The following is a 27,521-nucleotide window of genomic DNA, read 5'->3' as shown; positions in this document are numbered from 1 at the left end:
CCTTTTCCTGCGACGATTTCGTCTTTCGGGCAGTCCATTCGCGCTATTTAATATTCATGTTGATGATCCTTCCCTTTTCAAGGGATTATTCATGCGCATCCAAAAATACTGACGTCGTAACCTCGCCAGCTCACTGTGGCGTTTTTCCACGTTTTGGACGGGTTTATCGTATGCAGTCCACTCGAATGGATTTGGATTGGACTTCGGATTGAAATAATAGAGCCATGTTTTGTCAATTGTCACATATCGATGCAAGAATTCAGTTTTATTATGACTTTGCTTCTCGAAACACTGCTCCGACTAATCAACTCGTCGTTATTTTTAGTTAAAAGTGAGCTCGCGCGGCACCCTCTTTTACTCAGATCTTATCCCAAATATTCGTGAATGATATGAGATACACTTCCAGTTAATATCTTTATAAATTTATACACTTGTTTTTTCAAGGTTAGGGCTGACTAAAAATTACAAAAATTTAATTCTAGTAACGTGACCTATGTGTCAAGCCGGGTTCTGTTTATCTGCTACAAAATGATATGCATGATGGTTTCAGGACCCTAACCTGTACTTTAGGCCAAAACAAAGTTTGATTTCTTGAAAATGCTTGTCGGGCCCCAACCTCCCAAAAGGTAAATATATATATTATTTTATGACATCAAAAAATTCCGCATAACCCGGTTACTTGTTTATTTCCTGATGATGCAATTATCGTTAGTAGAACAAAACTATGTAACTTTACGATGCAGTAAAAATTTTAGGAGAATATCGACAAAGAACAACCTTGTACTAATTTTAACGAATGTGTATAAAAATATAAGGACATGGTTCTACTTTTAACTTCATGTTGCACAAGCACATTCATCCCTCTATATGTATGTTTGAGTTTAGCATATTGCACTTGCAACATTTCGCGGTAATTTTCGCATGCGTGAAAATGGTATACATTTTAATCTGCTGTGAAAATGCGTGTAATTTTGCGCCAGTCACGAATTGCTAAACTGCAAACAAAAACAACAACAAACTGTCACAATTATTAGTGCTGCACGTTGCAATTGCCTGCTGCTGCAAATGAAATGTGGTCAGCGGCAGAAGTGCCGGCGGCAGGCAAATGTGAGTGCCACGCATTGCGGCAACAAAAACTGTAACGGTAGCAGTAGCAGTAGTAGTAATAGCAACAGTGTCTGGAATAGCGAACAAATAGGCAGTGCAAAAACAGTTATTGTCAACAATTTTAATTTTCATCGCGAAATGATTCTGTGTTTTCTGTGTCTGAATGGAGAGAATCAAAATTGGCTCACATACGCGTAAATACGAGCGCACACGCAACTTATATTTCTTTATTTATATGAGCCGTTATATACGTACACAGTGTTGCCGTTTATGACGGTTGCAACATACGGTTGGGTTACTTGGGTGTGCACCGGTGACCGCATAATAATGACGGTGATGCATGCAAATGCTCTATTATATGATTTTCGGAATATTTTTCATATTTACAGTTATTCAGAGAAATTATAATGAACTGAACTGTTGAGAGATTTACCGATTTGAGTTTTTGAGAGTACTACAAGACTGAGTTATTTGCGGTTCGGGAATAAATTAATATTTTCTTTAAGCCTAAGCTCTCATACTGCAATATTTTGGTGGCTTGATAACATAAGAACTAACATAGTGTTAGAATCCCCCATTTTCTGTAAGAAAATATGGTTGTATAAAACAAACCAGCCGATTGAAAGTTCAATCCATTTGAACTGTCATTACACAGATTGCACCATCTAGCGTAAAGCATTTTTACGAATAAAGCAAGAAGCATCCATGGAGTATTCTGAATGAATGTGGATGACCTACCGGCTTAGCACTTTTAGGATCTTGACTGTAGTTGATCAAATAGTGCTCATATTTTCCAAAACCAAGAGAAGTTGTCCCGTCAGTAACAGGAGAGGTCTTCTCCCAACCGTTCGGGACCACACGAGGTATCAGACAAGGCGATTTCCTATCTTACTTATGGAGAAAATAACTGCAGATCTGAATAGAGAAGGTACAATTTTCTATAAGATTGTACAGCTGCTGTTGTACGCCGATGAAGTAGATATCAAATGGTTCTGGTAGTGAACGAGGGCAAGATAAAATATCTCCTGCCATCAAACAAGATAGTCGTCGCATTCGCGACTTGGCCCACTCGCCACTGTTGACAGTCATATCTTTGAAGTTGTAGATAATTTCGTCTATTTAGGAACCAGCATTAACACCACCAACAATGTCAGCCTAGAAATCCAACGCAGGATTACTCTTGCCAACAGGTGCTACTTCGGACTGAGTAGGCAATTGAAAAGTAAAGTCCTCTCTCGACGACCAAAGACCAGTCACTCCTCATCCCCGTCCAGCTATATGGTGCAGAATCATGGACGATGACGAATCTGATGGGCCAACGTTACGAGTTTTCGACAGACAGTATCTACGGAAGATTTGTGGTCCTTTGTGCATTGGCAACGGTGAATACCGCAGCGGCGAATAAGCGGTACAAGATATACATTGACATAGTTCAGCGAATTAAGAGACAGCCGCTATGCTGGCTAGGTCATGTCATCCGAATGGATTAAAACACTCAAGCTCCCAGAAGAAGAAAAGAAGTAGCTTGACTTGATCTACTCGACACTTTCGACAGAACATGTTGGGTTTATTGCTTATCGAGGATGAATGTCAAGGCCATAACACGTAACACGATTTCATTATTAAAATTTTCATATTATTTTCGATTAACCATATCATCCAAAAGCGTGAATCCCATGTGATGGCTCTAGAAGTTCTCCATAGAAAGATTTGCTTGGCATTATGTGTTAAACTGGCTTTATATTGACCACAAGGCAGTTCAGGGAAATAGTTGTCTCTGCGTAAGTTTTGATTTGTCATCCGTATGGATGCTGAATCTCCAACTTTCAAACTACTAAATTGACAGCTAAGAGGGTTAATGGAAGAGGAGGATTTTCTGGATTTAGCAGTTAGTATTGCATAGTATTTCGAATTTGCAACCTGCAATATGGAGAAAGAAATGGTCATTCCAGCTACTTTTAAAGTCACCGTTCCACATAAAATAGAGAAATATTTCGGTTATAGTAAACGAAATCACTGTGTGTTTACATGTATACAAGTCGCTGCCTTTCAACAATAAAAAGGCTTTGCCACCATATTCGCCGCTTATTATGCGCCTCTACGCCAATTTATGGTTTGACTGTTGTTGTGGCAACGTCAGTCAGCCAACCACACTGGTTCGCGCTTCAAAACCGATGAGGGAATGAAATTTCAATGGCATGATCTGACGCATGCACATATATTATATATACACACGTCATTCAGTCAAATGCATACATTTATTGTTGTTGAAAAAATAAGTATGTGGTTTTATTGCTTGTCGTGACGTGGTTTTTTAATTATGAATTATTAAAATTTGCTGACAATTTCACGGAATTTGCGCAAATTAGTTAATTTTTAAAATACATGTATTTTCGAGTGGCAATTTCAACCAGAAAGCCAGTTGCAAACAAAACGAATGGCAATCACCGTGTATAACTGGCTGCCGGCAACAATTGTGTAGCGGCAAGAATCAGTGTAGCAGTAAAGCTTGTTTCTGCTTTTCACTCATTTTGTTGCGGAAAAAATTAACACGTACGTGATTATTATAACGGCAGTTGTCAATTGCACAAAACATTTGTCTCTGTTTTGGATTTTTGGTAATAAATTTAAATATGGATGCAATTGTTTGAAGCCATAGGGGTATAATTAATTCCAACAAGCGACGGAATTCCCATAAATAAATGTAAAATTAATTAAAATCCATCTATTTCTTTTGCCATATTTTAAATCATGACTTTCATTTACGCTAGATCACTTTGGCATTTATTTTTTGAAGATTATATCTTTCAAATGTTGGCCGCGGCTAATTTTTGATGACTCGTGCGAGCATTTCGACTGGCGACTGATACGAGTGATAAGTGTGAAGCAGGACTGTCTGCATAAACTTTATACTTTACCTCCAAGGTAAAAAGTCTACCGTTGTGATATCATACGCTCATGGTGGCCAATCGACCAGCCCAAAACGTGAAATTATCTGCTCACCGAAGTGTTCTTTCAATAAATCCATTCAATGATGCAATGTATAGGAAGTGGCGCCGTCTTGTTGAAACCAAATGGAGCCGAGATCACGAGCTTCAATAGCAGTCATTAAATAGTCGGTTATCATGGCGCGTTAACGGTAATAAGACTGATTCCATAAAAATCATACAATTGAAGATTATTCTACAACTCTGCCATCCCCTTCAAAGTAGTTCCCTTCGGCAGCTATACTGCGGTTCCAGCGCGTTTTCCATGCTTTGTAACATTCTGGAACGGTTTGACTGGGATGTTCCCTCGTCACGGCCGCCTGGATGTCCGTAATTGACCAATGGGTTCCTTTGTCCACCGATTTTTTTTTGGAAACAAAAAAAGTCACAGGGTGACATGTCGGGCGAATATGGTGACTGTTGCAACACGGCGATCCTTTTAGAGGCCAAATACTGGGACACGTTGAGAACGGTGTGGTTGTCGTGATGAAGGATCCAGTTACAAGCGATATCTGGACGCACCCTGTTCAGTCGTTTTCGCAATCTTTCGAGTACTTGGCCATAGTAGACTTGATTCACAGTTTTCCCCGGTGGAACGAATTCTTTGTGGACGATTCCACGGCTATCAAAAAAGGCAATAATCATCGTTTTCACCTTCGGCTTGCTCATGCGAGCTTTTTTCGGGCGGGGGGCGCGCGGAGACAACCATTGTGAACTTTGGCACGACTAAGAGCACTATCATCATACACCGTTACAATTTTAGCATATGTTTCCGAAGGTATTTCGCCCAATCTGGTGCAAAATTCGCGACGCGTTGCTTTCGATTTCGTTTTTCCATTTTCCTGACGAGCACTACAAACGGACGTCTACTCAACTTGACGACCTAAACAAGCTAGAGCGATGGTACATACATATATTGTATCAATGCAGTGGGGAGGAATGCCGGAAAAAGAGAAAGGGAATTTCAAGGTCACAGGTTTCCCACAAGCGCAGTAATAAAATCAGTCTCATTACTTAATTGTCAAACCTCGTAAGTCTTTCCAAGATGAGCTGCCAAACAATATTGAAGAAAAGTAGCGTGACTGCTTGACACGACTCATGCGTAATCTGTCAAAAACCCGCCTCTACTTGGATCACGTGGTACGCCAAACGTAGACAGCTAATCAGATTTGACCAGATCAGAACAGTAATTCATGAATTGAGGTTAGAAAATTAAGCGAGAATAGCAAATGGTTGCAACAAATTCGTGAATCGTGGTTGACTATGTTCACACGAGGACTCTTTTGTCGCTCTTATTCGGATTTTTAAAGGGAGAGAAAATACAAATGGATCGTTTGTCTCTTGCTCAAATGCCACGCCTTACGTTCTCGTTCGTAACAGTTCGGCAAATTAATATTTTCTTTATATTCGGAAATTTAAATTATATTATATATATGTATATACAAAAAAATTTTTGTGCACCACATACATGAAGCGTTCAAAAATTGGAGAATGTAATGTAAAAAATACATATATCGAAAAAATATCGAACTATAGTCGTCAGAGTCGAGCGACACAAAAAAAGAATTTGCCGATAATGAGTCGTCACTCCCCGTGTGGACGAAGTCTTTGTAGAAGGTAAAATAGTTGTGGGCAGATATCATAAAGAAGCCTTTAGGGTTTCAGGACAGAAAACCGGAATATTACTCACACCAAATAACTATCAAATTAACGAATTACTAATATTAGTTTATCGGGAATATTTTGCAGTCGAATCTATCTCAAAGACAACGTACTTCCTTATTAAATTTATTAGCAATTTTCTCTCCATTTTCACATCACTCATCTCATTAGTGAATAACTTTCTTTTGAGATTTCTTAAAGTGCTTCGCTATCGGAATAGGTACCAAGAAAACAACATCAAAAACCAACAACAGCGCAAGCCGAAAATTATGCACAGCAAAGTTAAATTAATTTTCACTAAACGTTAATTAAAGTGTAAATATATTGGGCTATGCCGACCTGAGCTTCTCATGGTGCTAATTAAAAGTTTTTGCTAAGAAAATAACGCATTACGCAACACAAATCCAATACATAAACAACAACAATGGAAAACAATAACAAGACGCAGGTAGTGAATTAATGAGAAATTGAATGAATAAGCGGAAAATGCGCTCAAGAACAACAACAACAGTAACATGGCGTTAAAACAATACAAAAACCGCAAACTGAGAATTAAGAAAAGCCGAACTACGCCAACGGAAGTAGGCGGTAATAGGGTGTACACACACACAGTTACACTTACGTGAAAAAAAAACAAACGCAACGGAAGTGAAGTTAATTAATGCGATCTCGTAAGATTTTCGGCAGCATTAGCGCGCCTACGAGTGCGTATTTTGGCTACGAGTTGTGAGGTGTGAGGATTGCAAAGATTTGCAATTATTTACTTTACACATTACGACGGAGAAATGCGAAAATAATGAACTGCGCAGCAATAGTGTGAGTTTTAATGGCAGCAGCGTGTGCTGGTAATAACTGAAATCGATCTGCGGTGCTGCGCTAATGAAATGTTGGTTTCTGCCGCGATTAATGGCCGCACGCGTGAGTGCATAGGTGAATAGTGATATGCGAGTGTTACCTAAATATATGCATTAGATAATGGAATTGTTTTTTTATTAAACTATGCAACCTATTTCTCGCAAACATATCCTACTTACAGTTAACTAATGAGCCCATTTCGGGCTTGGGAGATTTAAATATTCTCAATGGACGCAAAATATTCGCATGCCCAGCAAATACAGTTGTTTGATGAACTTTTTCAACTCAATTTCCGCCACTGCTCGCCACAAAAGCGCTAGTACTCTGTATAGCTTATGCCTAACGCCTAAAACTATGCTATTAGGTGAAATGAAAAAAGTTTTTCTACGCAGCAAAAACTATGGAATTAGGTGAAAAAATTGCAGTCATTCAAAGGAAACCACAAACATTTTTCTTTCCGGCCTTTTGGTAATCTACAAATGCACTGCAGCAAACACCTTCATTTATCTTTATTTGCGTACGAAAAGTTGGCCGTGTGTGGGGCTGAGGCGCGAGTGTTGAGGTGTTATTTATGTTGCAAAGTTTCTTGAGGCGCTTGCACATGGTAAATAAACGAAAACCTGCTAAATTATCGATAAGGTTGGGTATAATGTTATCTATAAAACCGAAAGCACTTATGCAAAGCTGTAAAGGGTATGAAAGCGATGTGGTTAATAAATTCGGTAATGTGGGCATTAGTTTTGTGGTTGTTGTAGTTGTATGTAATATGCTGCTGCCTTTTTGCTGTTTACTTATTAAATGTTTACTTTCATAATATGCCTTTTTTATTACAAAAACGTAGCATACCTTTTGGCGCAAGCATTATTATTGGTATACAAATAAGCCTTATTTGTATATTTTACAAAAAATATTTTTTCCTATTCATGCAATTATTGAAAGTCTGCAACATAACTCTTGTTTGTCTTTTTAATCAGCAATTTTGCTTCAATTTTCTTTCTTTCTTCTTCTTTTCAAACATACATATTTAGAACCTACCAACTTTCTGTTTTCAAAATAATTCAACACATAAAAAAGTTGTGTTTATCAAGCATTTTTGTAGCGGAATTACACGAACATCACGAAAATCAAAGAATCGAAAAGGCAAATGCCAATCCTCCAGGCTAAAGTGAAATTATGACTACTTTGCATATTTTCGGGTGCCAACAAATTGAGCAAAGTAAAAGTTTCTCGCTCTTATTGCCAATGCTGAAATTTACGGGCATTAAGAACAGCCACAGAGCCTACCAACGGTTGCGCGCCTAAAAGCGCGTAATGATAACGGCGCATTACTGTACATCGTTTTTGTTGACTTAAAAAGAATTATTGACTTTGAAATCAATGCGACTTGTAGACGAAAAATTTGTTGTTGAGTTGCAAATGCCATTGTTGTAGCTTACTCGGTACGAAATTATTGCAATATTTGTTTATAGCAGCTGAAAGTATGCAAAACTTTTTGTGTTCTGCTGATGCCGAAAAAGCAAACTTTTATGTGGGAGCATAAAAGAAAGTAATGCCAAGTACAACAATGCTCAAAGGCTGGAAATAGTTTTTTAAAGAAACAAAGAAGACTTTTCGTGTGTTAAGAGAGCTGTTAGAGGTCAAAGAATGGATTTCGTAGAATATATGATCAAAAGCAAATTTTGGTACTAAATTTTATAAATCTTTCATGATTTTCTTCTTCTGTTAGTCCCCGCATCTTTTCGTAAAATTTTCGAGCATTGCTGTCGTCTCCCTTGCCAAGCTCGTCGTCTTCAACTATCGGTATGTAACCCTTCCCGCACACGTCGTGGTCGATTGCAACGTTACATGGAAAATAGACTATTTTACTCCACTGAGCACAGCACTCCTCATCGTTTCAACTGTTTTTTTGCCTTTGCCGAAAACTGATGGTTTCATTTGCAGATACCGTCCTACATTTCCTTAGTATAAAGGAAAGGAAGGCCTAATTGCTGATAAGTTCTCTCAGAAAGCAGGAGTGCAAGTCGAGCATAAAATGCTCGGCTGTCTGTTGTGATTGCAGCTTTCCCACTTCGAACCTTCTTTATAATTGTTGACCTACATAGTATTTTGCTGCATATAGGCAGCTGCCTATATTGGCTTCAACAAGATAGTGGTCCTAGTCGATATTAGGACCTCGGATAGTGCGAAAATCTAAAACACTAGCGACGTGCCTTCCGTCTATCACAACATGATCGATCTTTTTGGTGGCGATTTGGAGACAGCCAGGTAGCTTGATGAATTTTCCTATGCGTGTCTCTCATCCAAAGCTGTTATAGAGTTTTATACACATTTATAAGACGTGCAGATTATTTCAAGACCGACGCTCGCAATCGCACCTCTGGTAAAAAGACACTGCAATAGGACCTTTAAACCGAATATTTCCGAGTGACTCCGCTGAATCTTCCTCTCTTTTAGCCGTCCATGTGGGCTCCAGGATGAGTAGCGAGGACGCAATAGCAGGAATTGGGTATAGCTCTTCGACTGTATCCACTTACCCAGAGGCTTAACGATGCCCCATAAATAAATAAATAAATAACTATACCCCTATACCCCATTACAATCCATGACTTTAATAATACTATATACACTCTGGCGTTTAAGCTTACCATTCAATGTTTATTAAGTACCTATATTACAAAAGTATGGTTCTAAAGTCAAGTAATGGCAGATTTCAGTGAAGTTTGCTTGATTTTATTATTACTGCATACGTACAGGCGTGTAACCCTATGCATTAATTTTATTGACTATTAAGACTTATTCACATTTTTTTACTTTTAAAAGGTTTTGCGGATATCAGAAATTTATTATATCTATCTTTATTTTTGGTATAATTAATGAAAAATTTCTACAAAATTTAAATTTTCATAATATAAATATAGATTGTATAATCCTATAAAAGCGAAGTCAAATATGACATACACGGTTTTTCATATACAGTCCGACAAACTCAAATAACAGTTAATTGGTCTGTTCGCCATCCAAAACTCTAAGGAAATCTCTTGATGCCAAACACTTCCTTTTTCCTCAATTTTTAGTATAATAATACATAATTTAATGACCTTTCTTGTTAAAAAAAGCTACAGTGAATAACCTACTGCCAAAAATTATCATTATTAGAATTATTCCTACAAGTGAGCCATCTGTGGGCATACAATCGAAATAGTCATCAGGTACCTAACATAGCTACAGAAGAACTAAAGCACAAAAGCTGAATTGCAAACATTTTGAGAATCACTTGAACTTGCAGTTTGTATATGTAAGTTTAACAGAAACTTTTCCTGTCGTAAGTTTTTGGGAAATGAACTTAACGGTAACATAACCCAAAACTTTCGGGTTTTCGATAACTTGTTATTGTGCTTTTTTGTGCTAAAGTTTCACAAAATTCTGCATCTAAAATTGTGCGGTATTTCTTTCTACCAAAAGAGAAATGATATTGTGTCTTTGATAACTGCCGTTTGTTAAAGTAAGGCGTGTTAAAGTTTAATTTTATTTACTAACATTATTGGTAAATAGAATGCTTTTGTTTCCTGGTTGTTGGCGCCGCTTAGAGCACCAACAGAATTCTTTAGCTTCCTAATAAATTATCTGATACTTAAAAACTCCCAGGCTTTTCCTGGATTTAATTTAAATGTTATTAAAGAATTAGATATTTTAAAAGAAAGCACACAATCGGTTTAAGATTTGGCACTCTCGAGGATAATGATCTACTATAACACTTCGCCATATTTTTCTCAAAAAACTCCAAACTAGCGAATTATTTTAGCACAAATAATTATTATAACTTTAAAAAAGGTGTCTTCTATTAATCTATCCTATTATATAGGACTACTCCCTACAAACCGTATAACCCGTCCTAATGCACTTACTCCTGAACCATTAAACAAAAACGTTTTGGAATGTCAACGAAATTCTTTATTCCTGTGAAATTATGTCACTATGTATGGAACTCGATTTATTTTGTATGGCCACCGTGGGCTCGCTTGCAGAAGTCCAGACGCTAAACCCAACTTTCGACGGTTTTCAAGCATAAATCGGCCGATACTGCTACAATTTCACCTTCGATACTCGTACGAAGTTCATCAATCGTCGCTGGCTTGTTGGCATAGACCAAAGACTTAATGTAGCCCCACAGAAAAGAGTCGAACGTCGTTAAATCGCACTATTGAAGCAGCCAATTGACTGGGCAATTTCGTCAGATAATACGTTCAGTAAGCTTGATTATCAATAAATCGATAGTGACAGTGGAAGAAGTACAGCCTAATGACAATGGTGACTCATGGAGTTCTATTTGACCGTATTCAGACGATTGCTTAAGAACTTCCTTCGAAAACGGCCGGAATTGTGGAAGAACAATGTAAGGATTTTACGCACCACCGCATCGAGTCACCAGATTTGGCTTCATGTGATTTTTTCTTGTTTCTCAAGCTAAAATTACCGCTTTCAGTCGGGCGAAGAGATAAAACAAAATTCACTGAAAGAGCTGAAAATGTGCTAATGAAAAGTGTTTCGAGGACTGGAAAAATTATTGACGTGAGTGTATTACATCAGGTTGGGATTACTTTGAATGCGTTAAAATAAATATTAATGAAGTATTAAATTTTTGTACTCTTTTATCACAATGGTTATTATATTTATAAAAAACTATTTGGAAAAAATCTAAATTTTTTTTAATGATTATGGGATTATATTTCATATAAATATATAAAAAAATATAAACAACTAATTTTCAAGTCATTATATATGACGCATATCTTTGAATTTTCATATACACCTTAATCTAATATTTAAGGAATACTCTGGATTTCTCTATTATACGAGTATAATGGTCGATTTCCGTTTGAGCTATTTTCGACTTATTATAATATCTGCTCTTTTACTCCATTCAATTCTAATTCAACTATTTTTTACTCTTCTCTACTCTCTCATTTTGCTACTTTCTATATTTAGCCACACTGTGGCAACACCAGGTTGTTCGCTCACAGATGGTTGCTGTGTTTGCTCAACTGGTCGTCCCCAGCAAACATGTCGTGAATTGCGCGAGAGAATGTTGTGCGAGGCCAAGACAGCGCGTGAAAATATTCTACAGTTGCAGTTGTTGGAAGGAAAAAAGTTTAAGGAAACAAGAAAATATTTGCAAAATTCATGAGTTCAAGTGAATTAAACTTCAATGAAATGAAGGCAATTTTATAATTTTACAAAGCAGTGCTTAAAAAGTGTGCGAATTAGCAAGAATCTTGTGTAAGGTGCAAGTTTATGTTATTACGCCAAGGAATCGCATAAAATGTGACCCAATTTGTAGTGTGTGCGTGTGTAATGAAGGTAAGAGGAAATGATAGTGGAAGTGGAAATTGAAGTGGAAGTAAATGCAAATTCTTTTTAAAAACAAGAATGTGCTTTTGAAAATTGATTGCGAAGAAATGGAAAAAGTAAAATGAAAAAAATTTTAAAAATTTACTCGCAAAAAAATTTAATAATAAATAATAAATAAATATTTTTGCACACTCAATTTTCCACGCTTGCAACACCGCACAACTCCTTAGAGCAAAATATCCTCTATATATTAGTACAGATCCATTAAATGTGCATGTATATGTGTGCTCATGTGTTTTCGCGTTCAGTTGTGCAAAATAAGCGGCAAATATAACATTCAAAACCGCCTAAAAGTGAGCTAAAAATGCGTTGTGTATATTATTTTCATGTGTGTGTGCGTTTGAATTTGGCAATTTTCATGTGTTACTCCCCATTCTTCACCATTTCCTTTCGGTTTTATATTTATCACATAATTTTTGCCAAATGTTTCAAAACAATATCCTTACCATTCTGACAGCTGATTGTACGAGCGCATCAACCACAACAACAACAGCAACATAGCGAATGAACATAGAAAACATAAAATACAATTGAGAGAATAAATGCTATAGCGTGAGTGTAAGTCTACCCAAGAGCGCTATCAAAGTAACACGAGCGCACTCGTCGAGTGGGTTGTGCCACTGACAGCCAGCAATAACAGCAACAAACGACAACAAAACACGGTATATTTTCAATAGCAGCCTAGCCTCTGACGGCTGTATTATTTCGCGTCCTTCATTTATTTACGCCAGTGGTAAGTACAAGTAAAAATGTTTGCTCGTTTCTCATATTCTTTGGTTTCGCTTATTTATGGGCGTCCGCAGGAAGAGCGCGTAGAAATTCGCATATTCCTTTAATCATAAAAATTATGCAAAATATTTGGGTGTTTAGGTGTGTGTGTGTGCCGGTAAGTGTTCGCTCCTTTTTTCACATTGTCTCGCCATTGACATTTAAATTATGATTATGTTAATTAAGAAATTCATTAAAACGTTCCGTAAAGTTTACTCATAAAACGTTTATAATAAATTCAAATACAATTTCTTATGAATTTCAATGTATGTAACTCCTATCGTGACCTGCGCTTATGATTTATGCTATTACTTTCTGATATTCTCAGAATATTTATGTTTCATAAATCACATCTATTAGAACTTTATATATTAATGAAATTGCAAACTAAGGGATATTTAAAATTTTTCCGTTTTTGAGTGCGAAGTGTTTTTCTTATGTTGCACTATGCACTTTTAGCATAATTTTCAGCACCCTTTCGATGCTATCATCAAAAAATTTATGACCGCATTAGCACTTGATCATTTATTAAATTTTTGCTCTTCCTAAAATCTACGAGCTCACCAGGATAGAGGAAATTAAGATCAAAACACTACACCTATGCCTGCAGTTATACATGAAACAAAATTCTTGGCATATCAACCTTTACTTTTCTATCCTTTTTAGATTTCTTGAGTTGCTTTATAGACTATTATGAGCAAAAAATAGTAAGACTTTTAATTTAGTTTAAATTTCGCTCGAAACCCCATTCGTTGAAAGTTTTTCTAGGTCTATGATTATCAGTGACATCTGCGCCAAATGTCACATCAAAATGATAATTAGTAATTAGTATATGCATCGTGACAAAGATGAGCCGAATCCGAAAAAAACACTTCAAAGCAAGTTACGTTGACAGTTTTCTTAGATTACCGAGGTGTCTTCCGATCAGGCCAAACTGTCAACAAAAATATTTAAGTGTTGTGCGTTGTTTGCGCGAAGATACTTATTCGTAAAAAGGGGCCGGAATTATGGGCCGACAACCCATGGCTTTTGCATCACGATAATGCGCCGTCGCAGACTGTATTGATTCTTCGTGAGTTTTCGCCAATTTTTCAATCAATATCGTGCAGCAAAAACCGTAGGCACCTGATTTAGGTCCGTGTAACTTCTGGTTATCCAGCAAACTTAAACGGTCGCTTCGGGGAAACTGCTTTGGGTCAATTGAAGACATTAAACGTGAATCGCTACGCGCATTGAAGGCTATTCCGGAAATTTAACAGCTGTTGCGTGGATTGGAAAAAAGTTGGCACAAGTGTATCGGGGCCAAGGGTTAACTTTGAGGGAGACGACATAGATTTTGATGAATGAAGAAAGGAAAAAAATCGTACTAAAATAAATTATTAGCAATTCAAAATTGATATTTTGTTTTGTATAATATTTATATCGTATGGTATAAAATCGAAAAGAAAAGGCTTAACCAGAGTTAATATAAGGGGTTGAAGAAATAATAGAATATATTATTCATTTACTTTTACTTAATATGAAGGGTCTACCAACATGAACGACGTGAAATTAAAATGAAATAAAATTTATGATTTGAACAAAATGTCGGATCAGCGTCCACTAGGGTTCCATTTGCAAATATTCCTATGACCTCTTACCGCATTTTGGCTGGAAATTCGGTAATAGTACACTAGATATTGTCTTCGAGCCCTTCTCGCATTGCAGGTTTATTGGCGTAAGCCTTGATTTAACATATCACTAGAGAAAATAACTAGAGGCGTTAAATCGCTTGATCTTGACAGCCATTTGATAGGGCCATTTTTCGAAATTAATGGGTTGCTAAACTTTGCACGCAAAGTATCCATACTTTGACGTGGAGCATGAGGCGACGCACCATCTTGTTGAACATAGAGGTCGCCCGCGTCGATTTCATAAAATTCCGTGAAAAAAAATCAGTCAACATCTTGTTACGACAACCGTTATTGATAGTAGCGACATTTTCTGCCTAATTTCGAAGTAAATAAGGCCACGTGATGCCGCCACATTGTTGAATGATAAAAACGGCAAATTTTAGAAGATGCAATTGTCACATGTGGATTTTAGCCACCCCAAACAGCGAAAATTTTCTTTGTTGACGATGCCATTAAGCCTGAGGCCTCATCTGAGAAAATGTTTTTTGGATCTCCGAAATTGTTCTATATTTTATAAGTTTTCGTTTAATGACGTTTTTGTAGGCATGGCAGTAGTCACATTACGCCCATCTATGAACTCGTCCTTCCTTACTTTTTTGGCAAGGAAGGCGTGCACCAAGTTTGATTAGATATACAAGTATTAATTATTACAAATTTGCAAATTATTACAAAATTACAAATTATCGCCTACAAAAACAGATAGTTACTCTGAATTAAACTCGTTTCATCATACTGATCATTCATATATATGTATGTATGTACATACATATGTAATATACTTATATAACCCTACAAAACTATTACACTCTCCAGCAACGTTTGCAATGGCTTATTAGCGTATACCTTGGATTTCAAATAACCCCACAAATAAAAGTCTGGTGGCGTCAAATCTGGTGATCTCGGTGGCCAGTCAACATCACATGATGAGTTTTCGCCAAAAGTCAAGTTCGTTTTCAGCCATTTCGATGGCCCATTTGCCAAAATTAAGGCGTCGCGGATAATCAGCTGGGTTTAGTTTTTGTGCCATTTGAATTTTATATGGAAACATCTTCAAATCTTTATGAATTATGCGTCGGAGAGTGGTGCGAGAGATGTCTAATTCCTGAGAGCGGCGATAACTCGATGTCGATGGAGTCTCCTCAATACTGGCTCGTACAGCTTCGATATTTTCATCAGAACGTCTTGTGCGTTGTCTGGATGCATGACTGGCATTACTGAGATTACCGGTGTTCACAAATTTTGCGTATAAAGACTTAATTGTGTTCTTAACTGGAGCACTTTTCACTTTATTTTTTTTGCGAAACGCACGTTGAGTTAACACAATTGAAAAGTTATTTTGAATATAAAGCTGAACAATTTCAGCGCGTTTTTTTGGAGTGTACTGTTCCATGGTATAAATTGTCTTCGAATGACGCTTCTAACGCGGTATGACATTAGCCGATTTGTCAGCGCTGTTAAAAGTTACAGCGTTGCCAGATGGGTCAACTTTAAATGGCCTACCCTGTAGAAACACTAATTGGCAACTCTCTTTCCTACATTTCGAGAATGGTAGGAAATGCAAAGAAATCTGACAAAAATTTGATAAAGAAACATTCTACATTGACAGCCCGATCGTAGGACCGAATGAATGGAACATTTTTGTGAGAAAAGTAAACGCTGTAAGATAATAAGCAGTTGTTATAATTTTGCATCTGCCTTTGTCCAAATCATCAGGTGTATTGAGTTCTGTATTGATACATACCTCCAATAATGCTTTAGATATTTATTGTGAAGTAAAGAAAGCCTCGATTTTAATAAATCGTTCCAAAGAAAGTGGACACTCGCTCATATCCAATCTGGGTCAAGCGAATATAATGTGATGTATTATAAACTTGAGTTGGTTGTATCTCGATTGTTTCCACTATATTTGGTGTCTTATAGTAAGATATTTACCGCCTATGGTACTCATGAGGTGAAATCGTACAAAGAAGTTCCAACTGGACAACATTTTATTGCATTATTTGATTATAAAATAAATGTTATTTTATTATTACTAAATAGAACTACTAAAATACCAATGTAATAATAATTTTCGTTAATGTGGTGCTCAGCTCACACATTATGTCTATAAAAATTCTCTTCTCCATAGCGTATTTCATATGTCTTGAATTATTACAAAAAATATTTTATACCCTTTTAATCGCATTTCTTATCACAACCTTCCATTCTAATCAACTCAAATTTAAATACCTTCAGAAGCAGCAAAGGAAATCCGACAAGCATTCACGCACATTCCAACATAACCAAATCTAACCCAAACGATATTTAGTCTGTTTTGCATTAAACCTCATTAGTCGATTGTGGCATGAATAATATTGTATTTACGCACGCATCAACTACGCCACGTTCACTTATCACCGCCTGCCAATAGAAAAAGGCGAAAAAAGTATTAAAACACAAATAAACGGCCTTCTATTTGCAATGCTCATTTAATTTGTAGCTTGCCACCAACTCACTGTGCCACCCACAGCGCGCCGATTACAAAAGTGAGCAATGCCAGTAATGCATATACATATTTACATATACAAAACTTACATATACATATATGTGTGTATATATAAGCCGCGCGTAGTCCTTATAAATTACTTTCTACGGCGCGTGTCCATAAAGTGTCTGCCTCTTCGAATGACGCCTCCCGTTTTACGCAGCCGTTCGTTGAACGCAATTCTATTAACGTTTTATTTATTTGTCAAACAGCACGTTTTGTTCCACACAACAACAACAGCGCCAACAAAAAGCTTTATCTAATGCCTGCTTGCTTGCGGTGTGCCCTGGTATAAACGACTTGTTTGTGTTGGAATGTAAATATATAGTATATTGGTGAATATATTCATATCTATGAATATCTGCGCTGTGTACTTAAGTGTTTCTGTGCGTATAATATATATGTATATGTACGTATACTATGTCTGGCATCAATTGTTTTTGCTTTTTTTTTGGTATTGTTGCCAAGTCAGTTTTGTTGTGCATAAGTCATTATCCCACACTAAATTTGTTGCGAGTGTCAAGGACCTTCAAAATGCAAACAAAGCCGTAGAGAAAATTCTGAGAAAGTATTAAATTAAATAACAACAAAAAAATGCGGGTATCAATGTCAAAATGCTTGAATGAGCTTTGCTTTTTTACTTTTCTACGCAATTGTACAGCTTCAGTGATTAATGCTAAAGTAGTCGTGATTCGTTACAACTATTATCAGCTGTCTGAAAATGTGCTGGCAATTTAATACGAAGCTTGTTTTGTGCTCATTAGAACAGAGCTTTTTTTAGTACATGCATATATCTTAGATCTCAAGAGTGCATATCATATAATATCTTCAAACCAGTTTCACTTATAAAAGTTTCAATTAGAGTTGAACCTTCTCTCATTACACCATCCAGGATCAATGGTGGATAAATTTATGTTCCCTCATCATACCAGAAATACTGTTTACTTACAGGAAAATGTTATTATTATTTATTTGTTAGGAGAAATATACAAAGTAGTATTACTCCATGGTGTCCCAAAATTTACGCACTATTGGAATCTGCCGCCATATTTTATATGAAATTTTAGAACCAACCCGCCAAACTTTCATTATTTTTGTTTTTAATCCCCTTTATTTTATATTTAGATTTTAATTCGAGTAATCTATATAAAACTCAAAAAACTATTATTCTTTTCCGAAAAAAATATTTGCGCAGATTTCGAATTGTGTATAATGTACATCTATAGGATCGATTAATCGTTTTAGTATGGATCGAACTCGGGCATTCTCATATTATTGAACCAACCTTTGCGTTATTTTTGTTATGGCGCCGAAAACATTTCTGAAGAAATTTCGAATGGTTAGCCAGATAAAACTGCGAGTCTGTTCCGTTTACTTTGATCCGACTGTCGTGGGAATGGGCCTTTCTTCATGATTGATTCCTTTCCATTATGCTTCTTTAAGGCCTTATTATTTATTATGATGTTATTAATCATTTACCTCTGATTTATTCCATTTTCATATCAGATTTATGAAATTTTTACCAAAGTTCAAAAACTCATTTAATTTTCTTGACAATAAAACCGATTTGTTGATGAAATCAATTTTTTTTAAGGAACTAGTAAAGAAGAAATTACGAGTATTTAATTTTTTTCTAGCAAATCTTTGTTTTTAAAACATAGTAGCTTTGATACGTTTTATAGAAGCGATGACTGATCAAAACGATCAAGTGCTATCCTTGGTCCTCTGGAAGGATTTTATAGTGAATTGTGGTGGCGACATGAAATCGATGAGCGCCTAAGAACGTCTAAGTTTAACGCGTGTAGTTCTTTTATTATGCGCCATTCGCTATAAAATCTAGAAATTATAATGTGTAAAGGTCGTCAGCATCATGCCAAATATTTATCAGAATTTTTACCAAATAATAATTTTGAGATACTCTATTAATTTTTTTAATATTACATATGTTTATCTTAGCTCCATATGAAATAAGCTTTGTCCTCTCTTTGCTCATTTCTCTGCTTGCCATTTTTGCTCACTGTGGTCAAAGTAATCACCACCAGATGTAATACACTTATACCAAGGATTTTTCTAGTCCTCGAAACGCTTTTCGTAAGTGCTTTTTGGGATGGCCCTCAGCGAATTTTGGTCATATCTCTTCGATCGACTGTTCCACGAAGCGGAAATTTCAATTTGAGGAAAGAAAAAATCACACGGAAGCAAATATGGTGAACACGGTGGATCCGGTAGTTGATAGGCGATATTCATTGCGTTTTTGGCTTTAAATTCGGTCACGATTGTATTATTTTTGAAAAAAATTCAGCTTTGTCAAGACAAGTCGAACAAGAGCGTGTTTTATACACAAAATATTCACCAAAATCATTCGACAGGACTAGCAAGAGATGTCGAGCTCTCTTCCCATAATACTTGGCTGATGATTTTCAAGCACCAAGAATATGTTGTACTTGTTTAATATTGTATTATCATCAGTTCAAGAGCTCGAAGGTCCTCCAGAACGAAGCATACCTTCAACGATTTCTCGACCATTTTTGAAGGCTTTTTACCAGTCGTAGGCTTGTGTTGAACTGAAACAGAATCACCGTAAGCCTTTTATAACATTTTCAACTATTCCGCATCGTAACGCACTACTGAGGTGTACCGACTTAAGTACTCATTGCAATTATATTTGGCATAGTAATTAAGGACAGCCCTACAAACTTAGAAAAATAAATTTTCTCGAAATATTAATTAGGTGGAGAATTTTACTACAATTTCCGGGCGCTGTTTTGTCCCAATATATTGCAGTTTGTTCGATGCATTATTCTCAAACATATGAATTCATTTGATTTTTATATCGATAGATTTTTGGATGGAAAGACGTATTTATGTTCTATGGTGTTTAAAACGTAGACGATTTATAACACAGCATTTGGTCTTTGAGAAAATAAGAACGCAAATCTCTTCTGATTATAATAACTATATACATTTGGTCAGAATTTCGGTATTATCATACAACGGTGAGACTGGAGAATTTCCAATAACCATGATAAGGCTTAAATATAATTAATGAACAATCAATACTTATATTCTTGATCAATAAATATAAGTTAATTCTACCGGAGTCTCAAACCGGTAGTTATAACAACATTAAGGTTAATTATATTCTGGCTTCTGTTATATTATTAATATATCAACTATTAAATCCTAACCGCTTATGCATCAGTCACTCAGTCATTAAACATTTATATAGGTACACATACACATACATACGTATCTGTTAATGTACCATACAACGTATTTACCAAAATTTTACGTACACACGATTTCAAGTCTGTTATGAAGAGTATATGTATCTACATACATACCTGTATATATATATATGTATATATGTAGATTATTCCAAACCATAATTTGCAGGCAACGTAACTCTCTGCCACTACAGACTCGTACATATGGAAGAATTCGCCAAACATTTGAATGCTCCGAGATATATTACACACACATTCTTACAAATTATGGCGGTAGAACGATGGCGGCAACGATTCATGTGCTAGCGTGGCGTTACAAATGCGCACATATACACACAAACACCGTTATAACCACGTAAATAGCATTTAATGCCCAGAAGCTGGACCAGTTTCAATGGCTTAATGTGTTCACACACACACACACACACTCATACACAAACATGCATATATATACGTGTACAAAGAACGTTGTGTCCACCACACCAACTACTGAGCTCTGGCAACCACAGATCGAACTACATACTAGCAAGGCAAGTGGAACAGCAGGGGCTGGCTGGCTGGCTGGTAATACTAATACGCTTATTTAGTTGACTAGTACGGCTCTCCGGAGTCCGAACCGGAGAACAGCTGCACAGTAAAGCAGCGCACGACACAGGACTCGCTGTGATACGGCAGCATGCTGTATTCCTGTATTCCTCTACGCTCAGTTTATGTTTAATTAAAGTTTATAATGTTGGCGTGGCGTTGCAACTGCGGTGGTGGTAGTCGTCCTAGTAGTAGTAACACACCCAAGGCGCCGCTGCGATAGCATCTGTGATAATATAGAGATAACAGTGTGTGGATGTGTGCAACCTGACGAGCAAACAGTCAGCGAGCTAAACACACACACATCTCTGCAGCAATACAAGTAAGCGGTGGTAAGATTGTAATTTTGGGCAGCACAGGAGGTGGCTTTATAGGGAAGTGTAAAATTTATCAAGCTGCCTGCCGTACACACGATTACCATCCAAAAGCTTTTATTAGCACCCGTTAGCGCTGTGGGCGCCGACACTCGTCGTATGTACTGCTACATAGGATAGAGACTGTGGCGCTGTGCGCTGTCCACACGGCAACGTAGACAAACAAACATAAAGATCTACATGAAGCGGGAAACCTATGTTTGACATTGGTGCGTTTCTATTTCAAGTCGCAGCAATTCAATCGTCTGGTGTACCCGGTGAGTGGAATGATTGCATGAGTAAAGCAATGAATATGCGAACAAATGAATGAGCGCATCGGCGAGCCAACAAATTGACGAAATGTTGCACAGTGTGGTGGAATCTGAGGAGTTATTTCTATTTTGTTTTTTAATTGAAGCTTTAGACAACATGAAATCTGAGAAGGTCCATCTGTTTGAGTCCAATTTTCGACGACTCGTTCGCGCATTTCTACTGTTAACTGGCACTCACAGGGATAAGTCTAATCACACCAAACCGTTGTTTTTTCTGAATAAAATGACTGCTCTTGAATCTCCTCGGGTTGCTCTTCATCCCAAAGGCAGAAATTGCATTTTACATACCCCTTGAGCCAATAATGGACCTCATCGCCGAACAAAATTTGGCTCGAAAACGTCAGAACTTCTTGGAACTTTTCAAAAGCCCAATCGAAATCAAGTTCTTATGCGGAATTTTTTATTTATCGAGGCATCTTCGCGAAACTTGGTATGGATTATTGTCCGAGACAAAGGCACAATATTGGAAGAAATAGTTCAGATCAGACACCGATAGCATAGAGCTGATATACAAACTGACCGATCAAGTTCGTGAAAAAAATCTTATTATACATTTTAAGCTATTACAAAAGATCATGTAGTAAAGGGTATCATAGCTTCAATCTTGACTAGACTCAGAGGGCACCAGTTTTGTTATGGACTCAAATGTCGATATTTAAGATCCAACTGGCTTCAAGGTTCAGTTATTCTATCGAGATATAATATTTTTATAACCAATTTTTAACCAAAACTAAAACACTGTGTTCCTGAAACAAATTCCCACACAATTCCATACAACTACAATTTCGCCAGTCAATACCAAGTGAATTCCAACACACGCAACGCACACACACACTGTCACAAGTTTTTATTCGTTTGTCGGAATGCAAAAATTGTATGCGACATGTTTGGAATTCCACTATTTTATTTTGTGTGCAATACCGCGTTGCACACTTTATTGTTTGCAGCAACATGAAATGCGAAAAGCTTTTGCGTACCAAGTTTGTTGGCTCCACCAGCGCTGTTATTGTTGTTTGACACAATTATTGCGAAAGCCATTGTTTGTTCCACCGAATCCTATTGCTCTCCTAGCTGCTTTGAAACGAACTCTTCGATACAGTTTTGCGGAGCAGACAACCGACCGTGCAAATGAAAACAAAGAATGACAAGCATACGAGTATAAACACACACACACGCATACAAGCGGGAAGCAGCTTCATTGGCACTGAGGTGCGATTGCGTTGTGGTAGTGTTATAATTTCGAACAAAGTGCTGACACGACTACTAATTCCTGCTGGAATATACTTTTAATATATATGTGTGTGTATGTATGTGTGTGCATTTCTTTCTAATTTTTGTTGCTATGCCTGTCTGCACCACAACAGTTTATGTGTGTTTGTCACAACCACAATAATAGACAAGCGTGACTTATCGCTGCGAGATGAAGCTGCAAATTTACGCGTGCAATCTCTGCTCGATTGACTTCAGTCTGCAGTGCTGCTGATGGTGATAATGAAGTCACTCTGAAGAATGACTTTTCATTTGAATGAAATTAAGTATAGTGAAATGTATAATGCTTTGTTTGGTTGGGTGCAATTATTTTATTGATATGTTTTTCAAATATTATATTAGGGTTATACAAGGATCAGACACGTCACTGAGAGAAGTCAAAAAGAGGGTTGCCTGGCAGTTACTTAGCCGTCCAACAGCCTTCAGAATATGTTTTTTTCTGATGAGTTAAACAACTCGGGTTATCGCTGGGTCTAATCTAACGAAACTTTTCGCGAAAATTTCGTTTATTTCCAGAATAGGAACTAATCAGATCAGCCTCCCCTCATATGATATAAAATAGGTTACTTTTGGTTACTTTGAAGCTCTAATACTCTTCCCAAATGCAAAAGATTCCACTAGAGAGCTTGATTTTGATTTCAATTTGTTGTTGTTGGAGCGTCAGCAAACAGTTCTGAAATATTTTTGAACAATTCTGCCGCGTTCATAGTGTTTGGGTGGATAAAAATCCGGTTCTGTGCCGTTCAACTAGACCTGCCTGTCATGCGAACGTATTTTTATCGGTCAGTTTGTATGGCTTATACATATATGCCATAGCTGTCCGATCTGAACAATTATTGCAGATACTGTATCTTTAACTCTATACATGCCAAATTTCCCGAAGGTTTCTCTCCATATAAGGACTGCATTTTGATCGCATAAAAATGATTTTGATCGCTTCTTGATGATGTATGCAAAAATTTCAGATCGATATCTCATAAACTGAGGGACTATTTAGCGTATATACAGACAGACAGACATGACTGATTCGAAGCAGCTCATCACGCTAATTCTTTCCTTTATAGGGTCTCCGATGTATTCTTCTGGGTTTTAAAAACTTCAACAAAGCTTAATAGGGCTTGTCGTTTCTAAAAGAACCAAACTGGTAGAACATAAAGTACGCAAACACGAAAATTGTATATTTTGAAACGATTTTTTTTCTATTATAAATTTCGAACAATTATTATTTTGTAATTTTTCAATTCGGTATTTGGGTTTAAAATTTTCATTTAATAATTTCTTATACGATTTTTGTGTTTAAAAATGTATTTTTTATTATTTAGGCTAGTATTTGGTATTAAAAATGTTAAAATTATTTTCAATCAAGATATTTGAGATTACAAAATCAAAAATAACTTTAATGGAAATATTAATTCTTTATATTTTCATGCATTATGTGCAACACTTTTCTAGGCACATAATCTCTGATAACTAACTGGAATCAATTTGCCATATTAGAACTAAATTTCCGCTTCCGTTACGCTTAGTCATGTTTTGTTGTATTAATTTTGTGCGTGTCATACACAAATCCGGCTAATATTGCAAAGTCCATTCATATACTTACCAAATACTCCCAAAGCACATAAGTTTAGCAGAACAAATAAGCAAGAGCAATTGTGTGACTGAAGATAACCAAATACAAGCTACTAAACATACACACCTGCATATATAAGATAGAAGCTTGATGGAACAAGATGTGCAAAGTTGTTGTCGAATTGAATTCGCCAGCAATTTACCGACAACCACACTTAACAAGTCAATGCTTCAAATTTACTTAGAGATAAGTATGTATGTGCTTTCAGCTGTATAATTCCCACTACACTATTGATATCTAATACAGTCGGGTAATTTGAGACCGGAAACAATTAGATATCCAAAGTAATGAGCTTGACTTTTGAAGGTTAAATTACATATAGATTTCAATAAGTGGCCAAGATATAGTATGTTACATAACGGGTGATTTTTTTGAGGTTAGGATTTTCATGCATTAGTATTTGACAGATCACGTGGGATTTCAGACATGGTGTCAAAGAGAAAGATGCTCAGTATGCTTTGACATTTCATCATGAACAGACTTACTAACGAGCAACGCTTGCAAATCATTGAATTTTATTACCAAAATCAGTGTTCGGTTCTTTTCTTTTTTATCGACAAATTTTGTTCAGCGATGAGGCTCATTTCTGGTTGAATGGCTACGTAAATAAGCAAAATTGCCGCATTTGGGGTGAAGAGCAACCAGAAGCCGTTCAAGAACTGCCCATGCATCCCGAAAAATGCACTGTTTGGTGTGGTTTGTACGCTGGTGGAATCATTGGACCGTATTTTTTCAAAGATGCTGTTGGACGCAACGTTACGGTGAATGGCGATCGCTATCGTTCGATGCTAACAAACTTTTTGTTGCCAAAAATGGAAGAACTGAACTTGGTTGACATGTGGTTTCAACAAGATGGTGCTACATGCCACACAGCTCGCGATTCTATGGCCATTTTGAGGGAAAACTTCGGACAACAATTCATCTCAAGAAATGGACCCGTAAGTTGGCCACCAAGATCATGCGATTTAACGCCTTTAGACTATTTTTTGTGGGGCTACGTCAAGTCTAAAGTCTACAGAAATAAGCCAGCAACTATTCCAGCTTTGGAAGACAACATTTTCGAAGAAATTCGGGCTATTCCGGCCGAAATGCTCGAAAAAGTTGCCCAAAATTGGACTTTCCGAATGGACCACCTAAGACGCAGCCGCGGTCAACATTTAAATGAAATTATCTTCAAAAAGTAAATGTCATGAACCAATCTAACGTTTCAAATAAAGAACCGATGAGATTTTGCAAATTTTATGCGTTTTTTTTTTTAAAAAGTTATCAAGCTCTTAAAAAATCACCCTTTATATATCTCTTATACATATGTGTAAACATGATTATATATATTATTACCAATTCAAATCTTCTCAATGCGGTGATTCTTGTCACGAATTGATTAAACCCTTAAGTGTTGGAGCAAGATTCGCATTATTATTAATTTATTCGTTTTAAAAGATGAAAAATATATGTATAATAAATGAGGTACTTCTTAAGTCTATAATATTAGTTAACCGTTCGAAATGAACATAGATTCCAGTTCTCGGATAAATTGCCTTATAATTCAAATTAGGGGAGAAGATAGTTCAAACAATTATCAGAAATGTAAATATCATTATTCCGATCTGCTGGAACAAACCATAAATTATAGATCAATAAATAAATGTATATAAGACGATCTAATTATTGAAATGAGCGGAAAATCTAAACAGACAAAATAGAGTGAAAAAATGAAACAAAAAGCAAAAACTAGGGACATATACGTTTTTAATTTAGCCGAACTTACAACAGATTCCGTAATTATCAACAGCAACAACAACAACCTTTTATCACATGTATGTAAGTCCATCTATCTCCTGTTATTAAACAAACACTCGACGCACTTGCAACTTGGCTCCCACGTCACTGTTGGAAGTCATAACTCCGAAGTCGTAAACATTTCGTCTAACTTGAAACCAGTATTAACACCAGCACCAATGTCCGCCTCATAATCCAAAGCAGAATAACTCTGGCCACAGGTTCTACTTCGATCTGAGTAAGCAATTGAAAAGTGAAGTCATCTCTCGACGAACAAAGATCAAACTCTGTAACTCACTCATAATTCCAATCCTGCTATTTGGTGCCGAGGCATGTATGACAAAATCTGAAGATGAGGCGTTATCAGTTCTCGAGAGACACGTTCTGTCCACGTATGGTCCATTGCGCATTGGCGACGGCGAATACCGCAGTCAATAAAACTATGAGCTGTATGGAATATACGACAACATTGACATAGTTCAGCGAATTAAGAGACAGCGGCTGACGCTGGCTGAGCCATGTCATCCGTATAGATGAAAACGCTGCAGCTCTGATAGTATTAGACGCAATACCCATCAGGGGGAAAGAAAGGAAGAGAAAGACCTCCATCCCGTTGGAACAGGTGGATAAGGACCTGGCTGCACTTGGAATCTCCAATTGGCGCCAAATAGGGAAAAAGAGGAGCAACTGGCGCACTATTGTAAACTCGGCTATAACCACGTAAGCAGTGTCTACGCCAATGAAGAAGAAGATGTAGATCCATCTACACATCAGACATCAGCTTCGGTCACTACCAAGTTACAGAATTATAAATTTTGATGGAGATGAGAACATGCTTTTTTTCTATAATTTGGAATATTTATTTTGTATTCAGTAAGTTTATTAGTATTTAGTATCTTTTTTGCTTCTCTCATGTGCTGAGAGTGATAAGACATTAGAGCCCTACCTCTGTGAATTCTCAGTCTTCCGTCGGTTAAAGAAGTACATACAGTGACTCACACGTCTAACCGGACGCGCGCATTGCCAATGATGGAACCCTCCAATCATATAGTGAACATCTTAAAAATGATACATATGATACATCAAATTAAAGGAAAAATCTTCTATTTTATTTTAAGAAACTTAAAAATAGTAATAAATTTATTCACTGCGTAAAATTTAGAGAAATAGCTCGCAACATATAAAATTCGTTCCACACAACTAACCGGATTTTTTAAAAAGCTAATGATTACTTATATTTCGTAGCATATCCTTTTGCAGATAAAACTGCTTCTAGTCGCCTTGGTATAGAGGCGACCAGTTTTTGACAAAATTCTGGTGGTATTGTGTTCCAAGCCTCCAAAATAGACCTTTTGAGC

General features: G+C 36.7%; 1 protein-coding gene across 5 annotated transcripts in view; it reads left to right on the top strand.

The window, feature by feature from the left end:
• Window positions 1–11,658: 11,658 nt before the first annotated feature.
• LOC105227311 (gamma-1-syntrophin) overlaps window positions 11,659–27,521 on the top strand; it is an 88,627-nt gene continuing 72,764 nt past the window's right edge. Inside the window, exons 1-2 of one of the 5 annotated variants that reach the window (XM_049451875.1) lie at window positions 11,659–11,888; window positions 12,478–12,753. The gene's annotated coding sequence lies outside the window, so the exon portion shown is untranslated. Of the gene's footprint in view, window positions 12,010–12,154; window positions 12,314–12,477; window positions 12,754–27,521 lie in introns of those variants that run through there. The other 4 variants (XM_049451873.1, XM_049451874.1, XM_049451876.1 and 1 more) reach the window with 4 other exon arrangements.

This window comes from Bactrocera dorsalis, chromosome 3 (assembly GCF_023373825.1).
Source record: "Bactrocera dorsalis isolate Fly_Bdor chromosome 3, ASM2337382v1, whole genome shotgun sequence".
NCBI lineage: Eukaryota > Metazoa > Arthropoda > Insecta > Diptera > Tephritidae > Bactrocera > Bactrocera dorsalis.
This window is presented reverse-complemented; position numbering and strand designations above follow the sequence as displayed.